Source organism: Vidua macroura, chromosome Z (genome assembly GCF_024509145.1).
Source record: "Vidua macroura isolate BioBank_ID:100142 chromosome Z, ASM2450914v1, whole genome shotgun sequence".
Taxonomy (NCBI): domain Eukaryota; kingdom Metazoa; phylum Chordata; class Aves; order Passeriformes; family Viduidae; genus Vidua; species Vidua macroura.
In genome coordinates this window covers 78,160,145-78,164,845 of record NC_071611.1, presented here as the reverse complement: position 1 = coordinate 78,164,845, position 4,701 = coordinate 78,160,145, and the positions used below count along the sequence as shown (strand labels likewise).

Genomic DNA, 4,701 nt, shown 5'->3' with positions numbered 1-4,701 from the left:
ACGCCGTGCAGATCTCTCCCTACGTGCAGTTCTCCAGTGCAGCACTGCAGGTGGCTAAGGAACTACCAGTAACTTTCAGATGCATTTGCTGGCAAGCAGAAGTGAGAATTCAGGACTCTGAAGCCGTAGCCCCAAAGAGCAGTGAGATGCTCAAAGGCACCACCTTTGTTTTAGCAATGGAGAGCAAATGAGCACATCCTTCTCTGAAAGGAACTGCTGCCCTCCTTGCCTTCCTTCTGGCAGCTGAGAAGGACAAAGACTGTCCCAAATGTATTTTGCAGGCTGGTAGCAGTCTGTGCTTCTTGTGCCTTTTCAGCACAGCTCTACTCAAAGCTCCAGCCACAGCTGCTCACACCAGAGGACCTGCGGGAGATGTTGACATTTACCTGTTCTCCTGTGGCATTGTCAAGTGCTCTGCAAACATCTCCAAAAGTCCTAGAAACAAAAAAGCAGCAAAGAAAGGAGAAGACATTTAGATCTGCAGTGAAAGCCAGCCCACAGAGGAGATCTCTGCTGCAAATGCCTAAAACCTGTCGGATGCAGGCGGGCTCTGCCCAAAGGCAGATGATGCATTTTCCTCTCAAGTGCATGGGCACTGGGCCTGTCCCTGATGCGTTGCTGTTTACTGCTCAGCTCCTAAGGAGATCTCCTTCTTTCACCTTGGGTTTCAGGTTCTAAACTGTGCAGTTTTTATCCTGACCATGGAGTATTTCCTTCTGCAATCTCTTGGAAAGAAATGTTCCTGAGAACTGTTATCTGACAGCTATCAGGGAGTAGGTTGCTCTTTCAGGCAAGCACGTTTCTTCCCCTTTTATTAGTGTGGCTGTATGATTTGGAGATATACAAAAATGCTCAGGAAATTAACACAGAACTGTCCCACACTTGAGAGACAAGGAGATCTTCCAGGTCCTGTTCCTTGCTGCAGGCAAGAACTTGGCAGCATGGAGGTGTCTCTGCCAATGCCTTCTGGGCACACTCACGAATTCGGAGCAGCACTGAGAGATGGGACAATCTATCCCCAGTGTCTGAACATGAGGATAGATGTCTGTTTGCAGCTGTTCTGACTTCACACTGCATAGATATTCCACCAGAAAAACACCTGGCCCATGGTTATATAGAAGTGACTGTGGTTGAACTCACCCTCTGCCAATATATTCCAGTTCCGTGTATTTCATCACGGGATTTTCCATGTTCACTATTTTCCCTGAGGGAAACAAAATGCAAGATGCTCACTTTAAAGCAGAGATCCCAGCTTCCAGGAGATTCAAATGGCAGACCCAGAGCCTGGAGCTTTGAACCCTTTGTGTTCGGCTGGGTAACAACAACAACCAGGCAGACAGCTCTGCAGCACAGGTGGCCAGCACAGAGACTGCTTTTCTACAGCAGTTCCTGTGGGGAAATGTCTCTAAATGTCCCTGGGACACCAAACTCAGGAAAAACATTTGGTACAGCTATGCTGGCACCTGCACACAATAGACTGTCCCTCAGACAAGAAATACAGCAGACGTACTCCGTAGCTCCAGGGAGTCATCCTTGATCTCCTGTTGCTGAGCAGCAGCTGGGTCAGCACTGGAGATGAACAAACCGCCCCGGCTCCGCTTCTCAGGGTGGAGAGCAAAGGCTGCAGCAGGTTTGGTGACAAAGCCCTTGTAGATCTGAGACAAGAAATGAGTTTATGTCAGAAAGGTGGCTGGCAGAGATTAGCCTGAGATTCCATTTCAAATGCAAGCCCTTAGGAAGGTGCTGCCAGCAACATGCAGGGCTCTTAAGTGGGTTTTTTCTGATGTCCACTTCTCAGACTGGATGGGTCAAAACCAAAGGGTAGTTCTACTTGAGTGGATGGCCAGATTCATGGTCCATTTTCATGGATTTTCTGAAGGATCACTGCCACAATGACCATTCTACTTCCACTCAAGGATTCCTTTCCCCCTCCAAGGGCTTCAGACACACGTGCAGCTCCTTGTTCAAGTGTTCGTCCTCCCCCCACTGTGTCTTCTTTTCCTGCACCATCTTCAGGTCATGCCCAACCTGTAGCACCTTTGGTGGGGACACTTCCTGTGCCTCACGCCAGCCTCGGGGCTCTTCAGTGCCACTCATTTGCCGGAAGTCTTTGCTGGCTGCCCGGTGAGATGTCAACACTTGCACCTCGAGTCAAACAGAACAAAGCAGTCAGAGACTACAGCTTGTCCCTGTCAGTCAAGAGTCACTGACTGTGAGGAAAGAACAGATTTACAAGGGATACAGACAGCTTGTTTCAATCCTCCATCTGGGTCACCATCTTCCCCTGTAAAAACACCTCAAGAAACAAGGAGAGCAGGAACAGGCCAGCAGGAATCAATTTGGATGACTGCTGGCCAAAAGGCCAAAGGACAAGTCCCACTGTCCAGGGCAGCAGCTGAGATTCAGCACACCAGGAAATGTCCTTCCGAGTGACTGTGATACACACTAGAGCAGGATGGCACTCAGAGGCATCACCCTGCTCCCTGCTGCTCTGCACTGGGAAGGCCAGAAGGGCAGAAACCACCAGTTTGGTGACTGCCGTGGCTATCCCTCTTTCACTCACTTGCTTTTGTAGAGCCTGAGGGAGGGGATTAAATTTTTCTCTGATGATTTTCATTTCTTCCTCCTGCCTCTTCTCCCTTGCCTTGATCTTAGCGTGAGCCTTCTGAAAGTCTGTGTCCAGCTGTTCCTTCAAGTTCTCTAAAATACAAGAGAGAGGATGCTTCATGAGTGGAGTGGCTGCCACTCTTTCACTCACCTGGTTTTGTTGATCGCCCCTCTGCTGATGGAGATTCATCTCCTCTTGAATTCTTCTCGTGTCTTCCTGGTTCCTCTTCTTCACTTCCGTGATGGCACTCTGAGCTTCGGGCAGCTCTGCTTGTGGCTCTGCCTTGATATTCTGTACACACAAATGCAGAGCAAGTGACTGGGAGCTGCCATAAGGCTCAGCTTTTTCCTCTTGCAGCCTCAAAATCACATTTATTCAGCCACTTCTTTCTCCTTCCCTACCCACACCTGCTTCCAATGGAGCTCTCTTGTCCCAGTGCTGATCCCTGCAGATTCCAAGGCTCTGTGCTTTCAGTGCCTCTGGGACTCCTGGCCTCCTCACTCCCAAGAGCTCTGTTTTATGCCCCTCTTCCTGCCCTTTCCCTCTGACACCTGGCGAGTCAGGCTTACCTGGCCATTCTCCTGTGGCTCTTCCACCTGCTGCCTGAGCTGCTCTTCCTGCTCTCGGGCTCTCAGCTCTCCCTGAGTCTGGCATGGCATCTCTGATAAGGCAATCTGTTCCTGCTCTTTCTCTGGAAGGATCTGCACAGAAAGCAAGAGAAGATGGGTTTCAACTTTCCATAGGACATTTGTGGGCCAAGACTCAAGGACTGATGGGCTCACACGTTCCCAGAGCACTGTGCTGCTGCTCTCCTGGGTCATTCTCTGCCCGTGGGGAGGCACAGATTCCAAAGTGACCCTGGCACTACAATCAGGGGCCATCTGGGGCTGAAGCTCCAACAGCCTCTCAGGCAGCTGACAGGGAAGGTGTGGCATTTCTCAGGGATCTGGTGAGGGCCTCCCTCTGCTCCTGCCATGTCCTGTTTGTCTTTCAGTAGTGACTGACACCCAGCCCAGTCCCACAGCTCCATCCTGCCTCTGCAGGTGGCTTCCTGGGTGAGCTCACCCTTTATGAGAGACACTTCTGGAGTTCATGTTCTCTTCACCACCTAAAACATGGAATACTTCCACCTCTCTGGGACAGGCAGAAAATTAAAAAATAACTGGGGGCTTCAGGAAGAAGAGGCTGGAGGTGGAAAACAGCTCTGAGGGGAAAAAAAAACACCATATCTGGAGGGGGAAACAGCTCTGCCTGCTCAGAATCGGTCAACAGAACGTGTCTCTAATCCTCTCCTGAAAGGGATGCTTTAAGTGAACTTTGCACCTCCAACTGCTTTGGACCAGAGCCAAGAAGATTCAATTATACAAATGATAGATAGATAGATAGATAGATAGATAGATAGATAGATAGATAGATAGATAGATAGATAGATAGAACTCACTCTTATAATCTCTCTTTCCTATCATTTCTGTTGCTACACACACTTGGTAGCCATTGCCCTGATCAGCAGCACTCCTGAGATTGCTCTCCTGTTGCTTCAATAAACCACACTCCCGGGGAATCTGGAGCATTTAGGTCCTTATGGAATGCAACCAGATCTAGAGCATTGCACTGGGAATGGCACTCTTGCAGCATTTGTGCTCGGCCAAGTGCTTCTCTTGGACTTGACTACACTGAGAGTGCTAAAGGGGCTGTAATCAGAAATAAAGCCCAGCTCCTTCCAGCTCCTCTGATCTCTGAGGACCAGCTGGAATGCAAGAGCAATGATTTCCTGCTCAATTCCCAAACCACATTTACTGATTCCCTGGGCTGCAAAAAAGCAGAGGTACTGTCAATATGAACGCGAAGTGCAAGGCCCTGTTGACTGGCCTGGCACCAGAACAGCTCCTTCTGCACCAAGCTCACTGCCCCAAACAATGTGTTCTCATGCAAAAATACTGCATCCTCCAGAAATGTCACCTTACAAAAGAAAAAGCTAGCAGAATATCGACAAGAGCTGGAAAAGGACGGGAAACATGGAGGAAAAGAGCTTTCCCTTCCTAAAAAATGAGAAAATGAACAGGACATGTCCTCCTAACAAAGGAAGAAACCAA

General features: G+C 49.3%; 1 long non-coding RNA gene across 1 annotated transcript; it reads right to left on the bottom strand.

The window, feature by feature from the left end:
- Positions 1 to 1,642: 1,642 nt before the first annotated feature.
- On the bottom strand, positions 1,643 to 2,662 carry LOC128822501 (uncharacterized). Its single transcript, XR_008441459.1, has 3 exons — positions 2,564 to 2,662; positions 2,038 to 2,145; positions 1,643 to 1,655 (listed from the first exon to the last, which is right to left on the bottom strand). It is a non-coding gene; the product is annotated as an uncharacterized LOC128822501 (long non-coding RNA).
- Positions 2,663 to 4,701: the final 2,039 nt, after the last annotated feature.